Source organism: Lissotriton helveticus, chromosome 5_1 (genome assembly GCF_964261635.1).
Source record: "Lissotriton helveticus chromosome 5_1, aLisHel1.1, whole genome shotgun sequence".
Lineage (NCBI taxonomy): Eukaryota > Metazoa > Chordata > Amphibia > Caudata > Salamandridae > Lissotriton > Lissotriton helveticus.
Genome location: NC_136065.1, coordinates 1,894,747,002 through 1,894,766,502, shown reverse-complemented (window position 1 = coordinate 1,894,766,502; position 19,501 = coordinate 1,894,747,002). Strand labels below are relative to the sequence as shown.

Sequence of the window (19,501 nt, the reverse complement as noted above, 5' to 3'; positions counted from 1 at the left end):
ACAAACAACGGACAGCCGAGGTGGACTGGACCATACCTGGTACTTCTTTCCACGAGATCAGCTCTTCGGGTCGAAGGCAAAAAGAACTGGGTGCACGGGACCCATTGTAAACGGGTCCCTCTGCCCCTTCCATACGAAGGAATAGCCGACTCCGAGACAGAATCCATACCTCGCTTCATCCCTTTCAGCGATGCACGTTTAAAAGAAACTAGTACCGAAAAGGAGAGTGATCATATTTTACAAGGACTTGTGCCACCGTCTATGCAGTTGGACACTACCGAACCTGAGACATTGTTTGAAGACCACACCGTACCTGGGAAACAACAATATAATCTAAGGTCAAGATAAAGAGACAAATAAAAAGCAAACTAATGTGATTTCCCTTCCCCCAAGAACTATTTTTTTGATTTTTTCAGCTCTCTCACTCTCAGGAAACTTGCTCATTTTTGATTTTCGAACCGCCATCCGGTTCTGCTGCTAGGGTCGCGGTTGAAGTCTGGGGAGTGCAACTGGGGACGTCTAGGTCAACGGTTCTGGTTGGTCCAAGGGAGTTACCCCGGACTGAACAGAGCGCACTCCCTGGCAGAACCAACCTACCACCGCGGGCAGCAACTAGAGGATGGAGTTTCCTAGGGTAAAGAGACCTACCAGACTCACGAACTTTGAAAGACAATTATGCACTGTACTGGCCAAAAGAAGGTTTTTGATAACGTGTATTTTAATGTTGTGTAGCATAACGATGTTTTTGACTGGTTATACTCTATTCGTATTCCAAGTTGCTTTTTCAAATGACACCCGGCCACCGCCTCCTCCTACTATCTCTCCACACTACTTTCACCCTCTACCTGAACACGAGTCTGCCAGAAGACTCGAATTTGTAAATAACTCATTCATTCAACTTCTACACCAACACCAGTCCATAATGAACACATCGAACTGTTGGGTATGCGGACTCATGCCGCACACGACTGATAAGGGTATCCCATACTTCATCCTGCCATTCAGTTATTATGGTTCTCTGTGGGCTTTCCAGACCATGTTCCTATTCGCCCTAGAACCATACCCGACCCGTTCTACTGAGAGTGATTCCAGTAACAAGGCACTAGTAGCAGGGATAAGAAATATGAGTAGAGAGTTCGACACCTATCTTACGATTCCCAAAGATGAACTCACTCCGTACACTCGTTGGAACGTAACTAAATATGGGGTTTACCTGAGTAAGAGCCAGACAGCAAAGAAATCCCGCCCAGTTTGGATAGTACCCAACCGAGGTCACTTATGTTTACAAGGTATCGGCAGGGATCCCAAAGCACAATTAGGAAAGAGTATATGCACGGAAACCTATGTGTTCGCTTCCCGAACTTCCCCTATACTATTAGCAGCCAAAGGCACGTATTTCGTCTGTCATGACCAAGCCTACACCTGGTTGCCCCCTGACTTCTCAGGTACATGTTTTATCTCATTTCTGCTGCCTCCCACCTACACGGCCAGAGCAGATTACCATCGGACAAGGACAGCTAGAGGTGTCGTGAGTAAAGACGACACCGCGGGTCAGGAATTCGCTGACTTCGCAAAGGGTTTTCTGCCATTTTGGGGGGCTATGGTGAACAGCAGGAATATTCGCCAGTTATCGAGGATAGTTGAATCCGCCGTGATTACAACGGCCGGAGCCCTTGGCAATTTGACGACCGAACTTCAGTCGGATCGACTTATGACCCTTCAGAACCGAGTTGCCCTAGATATCATACTCGCCGATCGTGGTGGTGTGTGTAGAGTGATCCAATCCAGTTGTTGCATTTTCATCCCTGATAACGCACCGACAGTGTACCAGGCCATCTCTAAGCTACACGAGATATCTGGTTCCCTTCACGTAGAAAAAGGGGACTGATCCTTACTAGGGTGGTTCTGGGAACTGATCGCTACCTGGGGATGGAAAACACTGATCTTCATTGGGATGATCTTAGCACTTCTGTTTATGTTCTGTCTGTGTGTACAGTGCGCTCCTGCACTATGTGGCCTCTGTGCTACATCATGTGTACGGAAGCCTGTGTCAAGGGACGAACTGAGCAACAGAATGATGCTACAGCAGCATCTCCACGAATTCCTTCATACAGATTTAGACTCGGATTAACATGAATTATTGCCTTATATGAGGGCAAAAGGAGGGTCTGAGGTTCTGAAATTCTGGACCCTACTGTTGTCCCGGTATCGAGGTCCGATACCCGTGTCCCGAAACATCAACATACCATGACGAATTTGGTGTCGACGAACCGATAATGATTAGGACATCATTCCTATGCATTTGCGTCATGATCGAGACATGCTATCACCCCTGAATCGTAGTTTCCGTCCCGACCCCTCAGACTCCATTTTGTAAACGGTATCCATCTTGTGTCTTGCCCTCATGATAAGTCAATTAAAGGTCGAGCTTTATCTAAAAGGACACGTCCACCTTCCCTGACTCCCCCCTGACCTGTCCCAACTGACTCCATTGCCTCCAGCCGAACCTGTTTGGGCAGCTCCTCGCCCAGTGGCCAAACACGATAGCATCAATGCACAACATACCACAAACCATTCACCGCGTACAGATCATGTTTTCTACACACATACACACCTGTCCACGCTCCCTGTTTATGGCCAGTTTTATGACTAGGAGGTGCCTTCTTTTATTGGGGCTTCACCGATATCTGATGGGAGTTCCGGGCCTGGCTAGGTAATCTATCACGAATTGGACATCTAAAATACGGGCTTGCCTACATGACTTCGCTCTTTTTTATTATTGTAGAAATATGTGTATAGCCATATCATAAACTCAAGAATTCTTGCTTGCAGCTATTATTTCTGTATATAAGGAGAAGGCTGGTTCTGTAAAAACGAACAGTCTCCTGAGAACACATGACCCGTGTTTGTCGTGCTTCTAGAACACCTGTTACTTGGTAGCTATCAATAAAACTTGATCTCTGACTGCGACTAGAAGACTCCGTGTTTCTGTGGTCCGGAACAGGGAGAACTCAGAGGTCTTCGGGTGTTATCCCCTGGCACCAAACGGGTTCCTAAAAACCCGTTACCTCAGTGCCTAGGGCCATTTTCATTAAACCTATATTGAGGAAATGCCTGTTCTAAAATTGCATCCCTGCGTTATCTTTTTCATCGGCAATCAGAGCTAGCTGAGGAGTGTTTTGCTGTTGCTACTTATATACGTTATGTACATTGCATTAGAAAACGTTTAGTCGATATGGGTTAGCCTGTATAGTTAAAAAACACATTGCATTTATTAATTAAATACATTTCATTTATTAATGACATACTGCTGAAATGTATCTATATTATGCACAGCTAATTGTCCATAGTAATTTATCCTAGAATTTATTATTGTAAAAATGTGCTTACATAGATTATCATGATAATTTTTTTATTGTATTATAAATTATTGAGTTGTACATTTATGGTTTTATATTTATAAAACTGAATAAAGTTTTGAATTGCTTTATTAATGTTTGAGTCTACAAATCAACAAATACAAACCATATCAAACATGATCAGGTCTGACTTCCTCCGTTTGCCTCGGTGCCTCAGCAGGTGGCCACTGGTGTCCCGCAGGGGTCATCCCTTTGTTCCCTTCTTTTTCACATCTAAGTCACCCCCCCTGGTTTATCTAGCAGAATCATTAGGGGCTAAGGTGATGGCCTACGCAGATGACACTCAGCTTCTGTTCTCTTGGGGTAAGGACGATGACTCAGTCCTTGCTACACAACACTGCCTATCCTCTGTTTTTCACTTGCTCGCTCAGGCACAGCTGAAGTGCAATGAGGAGAAGTCTAAGGTCCTCTTATACGGTTTGTTTCCTGCCAACTTCAGAGAGAGGCTGTGGCCCCCTGGCTTCCCCCTGCCTAGTGCAGAGAGAAATGCCGCTAAAAATCTGGGCGTTTGGTTCAATTAAAATTTGAACTTTTCAACACGGGTCAAGAAGCTGGATGGGACCTGTTTGGCACCTTGAAGGCACTGAGAAAGTTTCTCCCTCTTCTCCCTAGACCTGCCAAAGAAACGGTGATCCGCGCTTTGATCCTGTCCCGTCTGGACTATGCGAACACACTCTTTGTAGGTATCCCTGGCTACCTCCTAAAGAAATTGTAAGTAGTCCAAAACTCGGCAGCTAGACTCCTACTGGGTCTGTAAAATAGGTGTAGTGTGCGCGCTCATCTGCACACCCCGTACTGGCTCCCAGAGGAGTCTCAGATAAAATTTAAAATGATAACCATTGCGCATTGGGCCCTCTATGGTCTAGGCCCCATCTACCTACAGAAGAGATTTGCTTTTTATAGCCCAGGGAGACAGCTGCGTTCCTCCTCTCAGTTACTGATGCAGACCCCTAGGTTCAACTGCCAAAGGCTTGGCGGGAGCTCTTTTTGTCCGGAAAGCTGGTTTGGCCTGGAAAGCTCTGCTACTGGCATTGCGTGGCATCCAGGATCCTATAATCTTCAAGAAAAAACTAAAAACCCTTCTCTTCTAGTTACTGCTAGGCTTTAGCTTCCTTTTCCACTGCACACGCCGGGACACTCTGGTGAGTTGCCGTGCGCGGTATAAATAAATATACCATAACAAAATAAATATAACATTTAAAATAACAGATGATACACACATATACATAAACTCCCCTAAAAACGTTCATATTTTTCAGTTAGTGGCTTGATTCTCGCACTCGTGTTTAGATATCATTTTTCAATTCTTGGAAAACCAGATCGAACGATACATACAATAAGGTATACCATATTAACTAAGTCTAAAACAGACAGACTTGTCTAAAAACACCACCATTTATTCTTTTCAAAATGAAAAATTTATTTTAGGTCATAAATAACTCGGTTTAAAATGTTATGCTGCACAATAGTCAGATGATGAACATCTATGAATACAAAATCCTAATATGCCAAAAGTTGCGCAAGTTTTTCTCAATTGATCTGTCTTTGATTACATAAATAAATGCAACTTCAGACATTCCCTTCAAGCTCGGATAAGGCGGACTCACCCCTCAAATTCTTTATAATCAAGCATAAGCACCCAAAGATCCAAAAAAGCACAGGTGATCCAACTAATTGCTCATTGGAGAGTTCCCACAACAACAACCCAGCAGCTCCACACAAGGGTTAGGGGTAACCACACTTAACACACTCACTAAGAGGTCAAAAGAAAGAGGAGATTCCCTGCAATTTCTAACATCAACTTACTGCTACAAATCCCTCAAAAAGAGAGTGAATCATGTGCATATATCAGAATTCAAAGATATGCTATGTAAGTGTTGTATAGTAAGATACAACCAGTTACAAAAGTAATATTGGATAAGTCGGACATTACAGCTAAAAGGGAGGCACTGTATTTTATGCTTAATTGTCCTCCCAGTCACTGTAAAATCTATTTCAATCTTGACCTCTCATGATACTATGAATTTTAACATTCTCTGGATCTATGGTAGTATTTGCATGGAAATACACCCTTGCAAAGAACTAACTATTTGATGGGTTGCTTTTGAAGTAACATATTAAGTGCTAAAGCTTGTTCAATAGTAGGGTGAAACTATAATTGTTACAAACTGAAGATACTTAAAGACGCTCCCTGATGTTACGTAGCCAAGCTTTTTTGGGAGATTCCCGATTGTGGAACATGCTAGCGCCTACCAGTGGTTTCAGTCTTCATTGTCCCATAGATTTCCACTTTAAAAGGTCTTATGGACCATTTAAGGTAACGCTTTATGCCACTGAAGAATACAACCAATATCGACTTAGCTGTCAAATATTTTCAATTTGTCACAGGTTTTACAGAGATCTCATCTTCTTAAACTACTTGAGCTACAGAAGTTGGAAACAAGGCCAAACTACAGTCTACCATACTTTTATATATTATTACATAGAATTGAAGGATTATATGAACTGTATGGACTGACAGGTTTTCATCCAAAAACTGTTTTAAAATGGATAAGACCAGATTCAGCTTTCCACATAGTCTCCTACTCGCAACTAGAAGAGTTTTACCTGTCTCCTACAAGTGCTGTGAAACAGTTATTAAGCTATTGGAAAATTCAAAAGTGTCTTCAGGGGCAATTTGAATACAAAATAAACATTAACTAAGAGAATAGCAGTTTAGGTAATCTGCTCCTAGTTTAGTTAATCTGGTACTAGTTTCAAAACGAAATCTGCTCACAGTACGATTCAGACCTTACAACTGCTTTGGCATTCTAGGAAGATACGAAGTAGTCTTGACAAATAACAGCACGCCTTCTATATACTTGAGAAAGGCTCTTCAGTGACAGCATGTGTATTGGGTACACTGATACAAGGGGGAACAAGCTGCATCAGACTGTAGAATAAGCCACGCATGCATGCTGAACTAAAATACTGAGGTAATCACTGTGCAGAAACAGAAGCAGAGCGGCTTATAAAATTTTCATGTGGCACACCATAACATGACTGCTGAGAACAGACAGCAAGCCAGGTCAAAAGATATTCGAGTTTATGTGAATTATTTAAACTGGCTTTTTTTTTTTATACCGCCAGGAAGCTCGTGCAGTTGATGCTCACAGAAAATGAATCGTCTGTTTAAATCACATCTGACAGAAGCACCAAGTAGTTGAAAAAACCTACTGAAGGGGTAATGAACTACTCCCTTGTTCAGAGATGATGGCTCCTCATCTTCTGTAGGAAACCAATGTGGTATCACACTGCTTCACCTCCCAGCAGGTCGCCCCTGAGCATTGTGGTCAATGCAGTTCACCAAGCGTGTGAGCTTGCAGGATTGTCTCAAGTAATTACAAAGTTTTACTGGCCATCTCTATTCACATGTTTCTGGATCATTATACTTCATCAGTAGAGATTAGGCATCAAATATTTGGGGTTGCTGAGCAGGCTGCCAAAGTATTCTCAGGTCACAGTACCTCTCAAGGCGCGCAGGTGCCTCTCCACGAGCTCGTCAGCTCAACCAGCTCGAGGGAGCCTTTTAAACAGGAAACCAATGTGGGATCACACTGCTTCACCTCCCAGCGGGTCGCCCCTGAGCATTGTGGTCAATGCCGTTCACCAAGCATGTGTGCTTGCAGGATTGTCTCGAGTAATTACAAAGTTGTACTGGCCATCTCTATACACGTGTTTCTGGATCATTATCCGTCGTCAGTAGAGACTAGGCATCAAATATTTGGGGTTGCTGAGCAGGCTGCCAAAGTATTCTCAGGGCACTGTACCTCTCAAGGCACGCAGGTGCCTCTCCACGAGCTCGTCAGCTCAACCGGCTCGAGGGAGCCTTTTAAACAGGAAACCAATGTGACCCAAGAAGACTTTGGCAGCCTGCTCAGCAACCCCAAATATTTTCATGCCTAATCTCTACTGATGACAGATAATAATCCAGAAACACGTGTTTAGAGATGGCCAGCATTGTTCTGCACCAACCTGGTGAAACACTCGAAAGAACTTTTGTGCAAGTGCACACGCTTGATGAACTGCATCCACCATAATGCTTAGGGGCGAACCCGCTGGGAGGTGAAGCAGTGTGATCCCACATTTGTTTCCTGTTAAAAAGGCTCCCTCGAGCCGCTTTGAGCTGACAAGCTCGTGGAGAGGCACCTGCGCGCCTGGAGAGGTGCTGTGACCCGAGAAGACTTTAGCAGCCTGCTCAGCAACCCCAAATATTTTCATGCCTAATCTCGACTGATGACGGATAATAATCCAGAAACACGTGTTCAGAGATGGCCAGCATTGATCTGCACCAACCTGGTGAAACTCTCGAAAGAACTTTTGTGCAAGTACACACGCTTGATGAACTGCATCCACCATAATGCTTAGGGGCGAACCCTCTGGGAGATGAAACAGTGTGATCCCACATTTGTTTCCTGTTAAAAAGGCTCCCTCGAGCTGCTTAGAGCTGAAGAGCTTGTGGAGAGGCACCTGTGCGCCTGGAGAGGTACTGTGAACCGAGAAGCCTTTGGCAGTCTGCTCAGCAACCCCAAATATTTTCATGCCTAATCTCTACTGATGACGGATAATAATCCAGAAACACATGTTTAGAGATGGCCAGCATTGACCTGTACCAACCTGGTGAAGCACTCGAAAGAACTTTTGTGCAAGTACACACGCTTGATGAACTGCATCCACCATAATGCTTAGTGGAAAACCCGCTGGGAGGTGAAGCAGTGTGATCCCACATTTGTTTCCTGTTTAAAAGGCTCCCTCGAGCCACTTTGAGCTGACGAGCTCGTGGAGAGGCACCTGCGCGCCTGGAGTGTGATCCCACATTTGTTTCCTCCTCACCTTCTGTATCCAGGTCTACTGTTTACACCTGTAAGCGCCTGCTAAAGGCACCGCTTCAGGTGTATTCACAGTTCATGGCTGCAGAATCAAAACAGCTGCGAAGGTTTCAGATTGCTTATGTGTGACATTTTCATAATTTGCCTGTAATTAGGAGTGCCATTCAAAGACTATGAGTGACACTTGTTCACGAGCAAAATCAACGAATGAAGACGAGGGAAATATATAAATATCAGAAATTACACGCTTTTGAGCAAGGAGAAACTCTAAAAATATCTTAAAACTGCTGCAAAGCACCAGAAAAGGAATGGCACTAGCGTAGTGCCCGAAGTCGAGCTAGGCTTAGTCTGTAACATGTGAGAGGCCCCAACATGGATCTCAGCGGCCTCAACCTAGATCATAAATTAATAATGGAGTCAACAGTCAACTAACTCGCGGACTCTGGCCGCCTCAGACAGCACGGCATTGGGCAAGCCTCAGGAGAGGTTGAGGCACACATAGCCTAGGTCACACAGCCAGACAGGCTGTATTATTTAAAAATTAACACACTTAGGTCACTACAAAAAATCATTAACACTTCTGAGCAGCCGACCGCCCCGGTGTCCGGTGCACTGCTGGCTACCTGCGGGTTTGCACCACAGTGGCTCTAAGTCTCGCATCCACAACCCTAAACAAGTAAGACTAGTGCACACCTAGTAGAGCTGAAAACTACAGTGAGCATATAGGCTGCATGACTATTTCAGAAACACAGGGCAGGCAGCTCAGAACTTGAAGATTGAATCTGTCATGACCACGCTAAAATACACATTTTATTATTAGCAGGTGCGTGTAATGCTTCTTTTTATACCACACAAGTGCAACTAGAAGATTATATCTGCTCTGTCACACAGACACTTCTTTGCGAGGCATGCCAGCGCTGCGCAAGCGGTGGGCCCTGTGGCCGGCCCGTAATGACTTGTGGACTCCCGCATGATTCTAGCACACACTGTGACTTGCCCTGGTCTGCGAGCGGCGAGCTTTGTCCTTATATTGCCAGCACTGACTGAGCAGGTTCACAATGGCGAGAGTCAGCTGAAGTTGCTAGTGTGATCTGTCCAGTTGCGGGATTCATATACCGTCCGGGGCAGGCCGCAGCGTGTTTGATAAAACTGCACTGCCATTGCCCACAGTACTGCAGCAGCAGCCAAAAATGTATGACATAGCACCTGTTGGCCCTGCAGGTGGAAGGGCGGACCGTCACCCACCTTTTCAAGTGTGTTTTGTCACTCAGTGATATCAGTTGGGCACTGATGCCTGACATCAGTTATGCCGCGTGGTCTGTGTAACACTGTAGCAATCAGAGTACCACTAGCAGCTAGAGCTGAGCTACGAGCAGATGAGCCAGCCCCAAGCCTGCCAGTAGCAGTGAGCACGGCGCTGCTTTGCAGATTTCAGTACGCATTATGCATTATAGCAGCGCTCTGCATGACAGCAGAGGAGTCGCTTTAAAGCGTGATTTTGCATTTCAATGTGTTGATAAGGTTCACCACACTGAAATGCGTTAGTCTAATGCCGGATTCGTGGTACTTGGCAAGGCTGAATCAGATGTTCTCTGTAATGTTGGCTTTAAATGCCTGTTTCTCTTTAAGGCTCTGACATTTCCTTTTTAACACATCACATACACGCTCATTGTGTTCTTTTATATTTGATCCAAATATCAATAGATCATCTTGGTAACATTTTACCCCTTGAAGACCTTTAAGAATATGGGTCATGATTCTCTGAAATACAGAGGCTGCTGATATTAATCCAAAAGGCATTCTTTTGAATTTGAAAGTACCCATGGGTGTTATAAATGCAGTTAAATCTTGACAAGAAGTATCTAATTCTACCTGGTGGTAGGCAGATGCCAAATCTAGAGTGGTAAAGTACTTTGCACCCTCTAACGTACCTACAATCTCATCAATATTAGGTAGTGGGAATCTGTCTACAACTACCTCCTTATTTAAAGCTCTTAAGTCAATACATAAACGAATATCCCCAGTTGGCTTCTTAGCTACTACAATAGGTGCCAACCATTCTGTTGCCTCTACTGGTTCAATTATATTATTTGCTACTAACTTTTCAATTTCTTTTTGAACTTTTATCTGTTCAGCCAGTGGAATCCTTCTTACCCTTGCAACTATTGGAATAGCATTCTTTTTTAGTTTTATGCAATGTTTGTAGTTCTTTAAACAACCTAATTCCTCTTTAAATACTTCTGGAAACTTTTCCGCAAACATATCAGACAGGTTTTCTACCTCTAGTATTTGTACCTGGGGTGAGGCATTCGGATTCAGTGTAACACCTAGATCACGCTGGTCTCTCCAGCTAATTAATGCATCCCCAAAATTGGTAACATAAATTTTTCCTGGAATAATCCTGCAACCCAATTCCATTGTGGCCATAAAATATCCCAATATCTTAATTGGTTTGTTGCCATACCCTAATGGTAAAATATCACTTTTGAATAATTTTACATCTTTACCAAAAGTTTTATGTAGCAGGTTCTCATCAATCATAGTGATTTGAGAACATGAATCGAACTTGAACTCAATCATAGCATCGTCCACTTTGACTACATGTGTGGGATGCTCTAATGGACCACTACTAATTTGGAAAGTTACAGTTTTCACATGTGGTTGAGACCATCTCTTATTAGTATTATCTCTTTTGTTTCCCTTCGTTCTACAATATTTTGCAAAATGACCCCTTCTCCCGCAGTCATTACAAGTTGATTTCAAAGCAGGACAGCCAGGTGAATTAGCTAAATGGCCACTGCTGCCACATCTGAAACAAGAAAATTTGTTCGACATATTATAACTCGAATTAAATCTACTCGTTCCATTGTCATTTTTCCCAGTGTCCACCTTATCTTCTTTTTTGACTTGACAAACTACTTCCTCAACCTTTGTTTCCATTTTCTTCTCCGGTTCAACCAATTTCTCCTTTTCTCCTTTGAGTTCATCCACACATTTCGTCATGTGTTCTACTTGCTTTGCTATCACTAGTACTTCTTCCAAAGGCGGTTCATCTTTCAGCCAAAGTTCTTTTCGAATACTGTCATGAGCACATTTTAATACAAATTGATCCCTTATTCTTTCCTCCAAAGTTTGACCAAACTTACACGAAGAGGCTAATTTTCTTAGTGCAGATACATAGTCTTCAACTGACTCATCCCTTTTTTGACCTCTCAGACCAAAATGGTATCTTTCCATTATTGTGCTCAACCTTGGAAGATAATGTCGATCTAGTTGTTCTATGGCTACTTCATATTCATTTAAGTTCCTTTGTTCCGAAGCTGTAAGTTCTGGCAAATGCTCTAGCACATCTTGACCTTCTCCGCCTAAACAGTGCAACAATAATGAGTGTTTTCTTTCTGCACTTAAGTTGGTCCCACATACTCTAGCATAATTTGCAAATATTTTTTTCCATTTCTGCTATTTTACATTTGGTTCTCCAGGACTTATCAAAAAAAACGCAGGTTGAGTTACGTTTTGCATTTTATTAACTATTAATCTAGGATTGTAATGTAGATTTTCTTTTAACTGTGTTCTTCTTTTCTACTTTCAGAAATTGATTTATACTCTGTATTTCTTTTTCTTTCATTAATATCAACTTATTTCCCTTTTTAAATAAGCTTTATTTATCAATTAAGACTTTTCTGTTCCAACTTTGTATGTGTTTATTCTGTAATAATTGCAATGTTCTTTTCTTATAATGTAAAAGAATGTTCATACAATCTTTGCCTCTGTTCCCTTGAACAAAGCTTCATTCCTCCTATGGAATTATCCTGTAAAGTGTAATAATGGTCTTTACTTAGAGCGTTGGAATAATGGTCGTTCTTTTCTCTTCTCGACCTTTTGTATTTTCCTCATAGAAGCGCACGTGTGCGCTGCGCGTCACTGACACGCAAAGAGGCGTCTCCTGGAACGCGTTGCGTTTCCTGTTCGTGTTCAATCACGCGAGCAGTGCGAGCACCTTCAAGTTGAAACGCGAGCAGCGCGAGCCTTGCTAACTGACACTCTAACGCGGTGCGCGTTATTTTCCCATTCTTTACTAAAGATCCGTTTTTTTAATTAATTTATCCTCCCGCCGTGCTCCTCACCGTAGTATACAGTCGAGGCACTTCTCTTGTCGCGTCCACACAGCCGCTGGGAAGACACCGCTTCCTTTGTTGATTCTAACAGCCGCTGGGGAGGAAATTCGATCCTGGAAGACTGCGTGTTGAGGCGTCACGGAGGTAGGATCGTCGCCAATAAAATGTGGTATATTCAATAAAGAAATAATTAAATGATGTTGTAAGATTGTTCAGTAAGCTTTATTCGCCTCATCCAGCAACAGTCTCCGGTCGTAACTGACCTAGAACTTCACAGTCCTTCATTCTAAGAACTAAGAACCCTCTTCTACATGAAGTATTCTAAAAAGGAAATGTCAGAGCCTTAAAGAGAAACAGGCATTTAAAGCCAACATTACATTCTCAGCTTCACCATGTGCTGGGAAATCAAGCATTCAATGTACAGTGGTATAGTTGCTAACAGCAATAGGAGAATAGAAAGGCAAAGGTCTTTCTGAATGCAAATAGATTTTGTTTACTGTCCTGGTTGTAATATTTGTCAGATTCAAGGGTCTCTTCAGCGGATGATTGGGAAGACAGGTACAGGAAGGCAAAAGGCATCAATAGGATACCAGGTTTCAGTTGTGTCAACAAATGTAATTTACCACTGGTGTCACAGAGTTGGCATACTATTGTATTCAAGACACCCTGTCCGTATTTGGCTCCCAAGTTGCGACAACAGAGTAGTACAAGGCTTTAAGGAGTAGGAAACTCAGTTTAAAAAGAAAAAATAATGTAATGCACAGTCAAATGTTGCGTACAATAACATATACATATAAAACATAGAACTGTCAAAACAGTATATCAAATTAGTTAAAAAGTTTTAAGTGTGAATACTAAGTAAACGCCTCAAAGGGGGCCTCACAAAATAACCTGTGCAAATATCTATCCTGAACATTCCACACACGGGGGGATAAAAGGGGAACTAACATCATTAATCTAGTCAGCAGACATTATCTGCACTATACCTAGTAAAAACTTGTGTGCCCCAATATATAAAACTAGAAATATTTATCTACATGCCAATTAAGCAAGCATATAGCTTTCCACAATGAACACAATATTGTATTGTATTTATTATTTATAAAGCGTATGTATGCATAAGGATATACGAGAAGAGCAGTATTTACAAATTAAAGAAATAAATGAGATCTAAGGACTTGATCAGAACATTCACAATGTACAAGAAATACCTACTGGCTTTGACAAGGCACATTAAATCATGTATTACAACCCTACAGGCTTCATCATTAACATCACATCTTAGCTAGAGAGCCCACGCGGATTTTCAGCCAGGACCAAAGCAGTTAAAAATATTACTGACAAATATTTCCCACAAGAAACAACAAATTTGAAAACAGAATTTTGATACCTTACTGGGGAAGCTATAGATCCTCTAAAGCTCCCTTTGTTCAACTATTTTCCTAGTAGACATTCATGAGCCACCACAAATCAGTCAGCTACAGAGGTGCCCTGCTGCTCCATACACTTGCCTTCACACTCCTGCGAGATCAAGACCACAAATTTCTTCCTGCCACAGTCTGGGCTGCTTCTTTGATGCAGCACTGGATAGTTAAGGCCAGTGTTCCAGTCCCTCGGAGTCACTGCAGGAAATAGACAAGGGCTCCATGAAATCATCACTCAAAGGCTCACGATTTCACAATGCTGCAATGTGGCTTGGTTCTGTTTTACGCCACAGAATACCCACTCTCTTAGATGCCACTCCAAATTGTCACAATTCTTTGTCCTGCCTGCACAAATTAGATCTTTTTTATTCTATACTGCATGCTAATGAAGGACACTGTTGTAGTCTCCATTCTGCTCAGTGAGTTGGCCTCATCCCCCAAGACAGATACAGCACCTGCAGAAGGACCCAAGTCCCCTGCAATGCTGCTTATTCACCAGGCAGCTGGCTGATAACTTCAAAAAGTAGGCTCTCCTCTGAGGAATTAACATCAATTCCTCTTCTTCACAGGTATATCCTATTTCTCCGGAAAGTCTACAACTCTCCTTGCAAGTTGACCCCACCTGGTGAGGAGGTCTGCAATCAAGGACCAGGACTCTAGAACAACAGTTATTTTAATCCACACTGCTATGTGGGCCCTGCCACTGCCAATGAACTTCCTAGCACTTTGATCTGGGTTAATACCCAGTATTTATTCTAGCTTTGAAGACATATATATACATCTCTGGAGCGGACTTTAAAGAGTTCCTGTCAATTTGTTTATTAGCCTGGTCACGAAAAGGTCGCTATCACTCAAATCTGACAGCAGAAGAAGGTGGAGCAAGAGCTGCTCTAACAGGAGAGACTCGGACAAAGACACAAGAGGGAGGGAGGTAGGGACGGCGGAAGGGATGGAGGGAGGGATCTGGGCAGGCCTAACCATTCAGCTGCTGCATATGCAAAACTGTCTGCAGCAATGCCTTTGGGGAAGAATGAAGCAAGAAGCAGGCAGAAAATATCTCTCCAATTCAAAGGGGCATCTGTATCCCTTCTTCATTTTACTGGAACCTGGTCAACTTCAGAGAGCCACAGGAATGGTCCTATAATCTGCATTCCTCTCTCTATCTTTCATTCTCTGTTACGTCCACACATGCTCCATGTTCGCCCTAATCCACACATGGAACATGCACAATGAACATACACTCTCTATTCTTGACCAGTGCAACACACCTAAAGCCTATTACCTTAGCTGTCCACAGGCAGGTGGCCTCAAAATAAAAGTGTGTCCTATAGGTTACAGTTTATAATTCAATTCTAGCAGAGTTTTTTTTATTTTATTATTTATTAATATTCATTTATTTCTTCATTTTTGAGTTTTATATATCGCTAGCTAAAAGCAAGGGTATCAGAGCTCTTTACATGTTATGTGATTACATTTACAAGAGTACATGAGGGGATTCACAGAGAGAAAAAAAGGGCAATACATCATTAGGTGGTTGTAAAATACAAGGATGCATTGAGAAATGGCTTTAGGGACAATATAGGAGACTGATAAGAGTCAGGTGGGCGTATTGAAGGAACCAGTCAATGAGGGAAACGTAGAGCAGCTCATGTGCGTGTTCAAGTAGCTGTTGAGAAGTAGAAATTTAAGGTCTAGTTTGAAGAAAGGAAAAGAGGGGTTGCAGCGGTGATACCTGGTGAGTGAGTTCCAGATTTTCGAAGCATTTCCTGAGAATGAGCACGCCTGGGACGATTTCTTATTTAGGTTAGGAGAAATGAGAAGAAGAGCTGTGGAGCTTCTCAGTGCCTTCACTCTTCCTGCTCTCAAGATTTTAGTTTCTAGGTATTTGGGTTTGTGGGTGATACAGACCGTGTTGAAGATGCACTTCCTCTGATGGGAAGCAGTTAAGACTCTTGAGGGCAGGAAAGATGTGTAGTCTGGTAGCTGAGTTGAGAACTGCCGTAAGGGGCACAAGGTGATATTTTGGAGTTCCTGTAAAGAGGGCAATGCCATAGTCAAGTTTTGAGATAAGAGATTGAAGTACCACTTTAAGATTGTCTGGAGGAATAAACGGTTTTATTTTGACTTTATAGTCTGTGAGGCTCAACTGGGGCAGCTTACTCCACAATGGATGTCAAAATATCAGGGGTCAGAAAGCTAAAACTGGACGTTTTCAGTTGAGTCAAACCTTATTTTCCCGCCTGGGATGCACAGCTTTCTTATTTAAAAATATACAAATCAGGGCTTGCAAGAGATTGCTCTGAGAGTAGACAGGATGAACAGCTCACATTAAAGGTAGTACCTCCGTCAACTAGGAAGACTAGGTATTATTTGTTGTTTTATTGTAGTTATTTCATACAAAACCAAACTAGCTTCAGGGAATCACACAGAACTTTACAGATTACATTTTTATTGCCATAGTAGCATTGTAACTATGGACCAGTTTCACAAAAACTTGGACAAAACGATGCAATCCCTTTGTGCAGGTTTACTCAGTTCCTTCACATATAAAAGGCAATAGTGGAAATGAAAGCTTTGTAGCTTTCCTAACATACGCCCGTCAATCCTAAAACCAGTACCGTGGAGTCTATGTAGAGGAAATATTCCATAGTGAAAGGGTTAGGGTAAACATGAAATGTCATATTTTCTTTTCACACCAAAGCATTTTTGCATTTGAGAAATCCCTTGCGCTACTGTCTAAATGGGGGCTGTTGAGAGCACTTTCGCAAACTCATTGCACTGTTATGGTCGACTTGAATAGGCCTTTGCTTTAGAAGTTAAATAAGTTTGACAAAAGGCAAAGCAAATGCTCGGCAATGTCCCAAAATATCTATTGAGAGAATACCAATGTTCCTACCATTAACAGATTTCTAACATAAGGCACTGCTAGATTTTCAGCAGTACTAAGCCCCAACTGAGACACTGAAAAATCACTGATTAAGACTCTGAAATTTAGGGTTTGCAGCTTTTCCGTAAGTACACAAAGTGTTCTACAATCGACTCCTCTGCATATCAGTGCGAAGTGCTTGAGTATTTGTATTTTATCCAGTTTTATAGGTTATTGGACAACATTTATTTCGACCTATTTATTTTACTTGCCACCTGTTTCCCTGCCTTTACTTTGAGGCCACATTTATCCAATTATCAAGTATAATCTTGTGATGTTGTTTATTATCTCTATTGTATGTATCTTTAAGATGCTGAAACTCTGTTCTAGTATTCCTATCTCATAGGAGATTCTGGAATATACATGAGGGTTCCAAGTGGTCAGTTGAAGTTTGTTCCTGTGGCTGAGGCTTTGATTAAAACATACTCCTAATCAAATTGATTCCAGTTTAATCATTTATAACTTTAAGATACTACATATTTTGGCGACGATCGAGTGAACCCTGTGCTGCGCCTCAACACAAGGAAAACAAAAAGGACGACTCTCCAGCTCCTCCAGCGGCAGAATATAATTAAAAGAACGAAGAAGGAAGCGAAGTCTTCCCAGCGGCAGTAAAACGGAAAAGAAATACACGGTGAGGAGTTTGGTGGGCGGAGAAGTTTGACGGATATTAATATAATTTAAACGTAAAGAAAAACAAAGAAGTTAGGCAACGAACGCCTCTCGCGCTCAGTCTCGTGCAGATACGTAATACATTCTCTCTCGCGCTGAAATTGACTCGCGAGTACAGATGTATGACCAGGAAAACGCATGCGCTGCGTGCGTGTGAAAGAATCCTTTGCACATCTCCGTGCGAGTGAAAAATCCATTGAGCGTTGCCAGCTGATGACTCGGAAGAATCAGAATGCTGTGTGTGCGAGAGAAAGAATTCTTTGAGCATTTATAACCAGCTGTCGACGCTGAAGAATCTATATTACATCACAAAGCAGGGAAAAGATTAGTCAGAACAAAGATTCTGCATTACATCATAGAGCAAAGAAAGGACGATTATTAAAACACTGCTCTGCTGGAAAATAAAACAAAAAAAAAAAATAGAACTTACAGTCTTACTTATATCATAAGGTGACAAAAGCCTGGACAGATTCTGAAGAAATTACATTTATTTAAAAGAGGAATTCAATTTTAAAAGAGACAATTTGATATAATTCTAAAAAGATACAATTTAGAAGGAAAGATCAAATGCAAAATGTAACCCAGCCTGCTTTCTTTTTGAATACACCAGGAGAACCAAACATAAAATGGAAAAAGTGGAAGAAAATTTTTGCAAATTATGCGAGAGTTTGTGGAACTAATCTGAGTGCAGAAAGAAAACTTGCTCTTCTTCTTCATTGCTTGGGAGGAGAAGGACAAGACGTCTTGGAACATCTTCCTGACTTATCTGCAGGAGAACAACGTAATCTGAATGAATATGAAATTGCGATTGCTCAACTTGACAAACATTATCTCCCGAGAGTCAGTACCATTATGGAGCGTTACCATTTTGGTCTAAGAGAACAAAAAAGAGATGAAACCGTAGAGGAATATGTTTCTTCATTGAGAAAGTTGGCATCCTCATGTAATTTTGGTTTGACTCTCGATGAAAGAATTAGAGATCAGTTTGTACTTAGATGTGCACATGACGAGATCAGAAAAGAACTATGGTTGAAAGATGAACCACCTCTTGAGGAAGTATTAGCCATAGCAAAGCAGGTAGAACACATGACGAAGTGTGTTTGTGAATTAAGAAAAGAAAAAGAAAAAGGACTCTCAAGTGAAAAGAAAGACGAAACAAAAATTGAAGAAGTTGTTTGTCAAGTTAAGAGAAGTGGAAAAGATGAAACGCAAAATACTTCTGAGAAAGAATACTTGGGATCTAATTCAGCAAGTCAGAACTGTTTGCCAGGGCAGAATAACAAATTTGCCTGTTTTAGATGTGGGCAAATTAGTCATTTGGCAAATTCTCAAATGTGTCCAGCATTAAGAATTATATGTAATGTATGTGGGAAGAAAGGCCATTATGGAAAGTTTTGTAGAACAAAGGTATTTAGATCTGATTTGACAAGGAAGCGATGGAGTCAGTCACAACCACAAGTTAGAACCATTACTTTTGAGATAAAATGTGAGGTGACTGATCATCCAACGCACCTTGTAAAGGTGGGAAATGTGATGATTAACTTCAAATTTGATTCTTGTTCACGCATAACGCTAATTAATAAAAAATTATTTAACACACATTTTGCTGGAAAAGTAAGAATGATGAGATCTGATGTGAGGCCACTTGGGTATTCTGATAAACCTATTAAAATGGTTGGTTGTTTTATGGCTGAAATAGAACTTGGGAAAAGAATTATAGTAGGAAAAATATATGTTGCAAAGAAGGGAGATACATTACTAGGTTGGGTACATCAAGGTCAACTTGGTGTAACTTTGAATCCGAATGCCAATCCCCAAGTACAAATTCAACAAGTGGATACTAATGATATGAATGGCGAAGAAAAGGATTTGGGTGAGGATTTGACCGGCAAATTCCCAAATGTATTTAGAGAAGGTTTGGGTTGCTTGAAAGGCTATAAGCATCACATTAGATTGAGAGAGAATGCTGTACCAATTGTGGCAAAGGTAAGAAGAATACCATTGATGGAACAAGAGAAGGTAAAAGAAGAAATACATAAGTTATTAAAAAATGGTGTGATTGAGTAGGTGGAGG

General features: G+C 41.8%; 1 protein-coding gene across 7 annotated transcripts in view; it reads right to left on the bottom strand.

Moving 5' to 3' along the window:
- Nucleotides 1–19,501, bottom strand: part of LOC144755958 (signal transducer and activator of transcription 5B) — a 1,707,375-nt gene that overhangs the window by 1,593,499 nt on the left and 94,375 nt on the right. For 2 of the 7 annotated variants that reach the window (XM_078645394.1, XM_078645398.1), the window contains exon 2: nucleotides 13,917–14,027. The exons of 4 other annotated variants lie outside the window; for them this stretch is intronic. The gene's annotated coding sequence lies outside the window, so the exon portion shown is untranslated. Of the gene's footprint in view, nucleotides 1–13,795; nucleotides 14,028–19,501 lie in introns of all 7 variants that reach the window. One more of the 7 variants, XM_078645395.1, reaches the window with a different exon arrangement.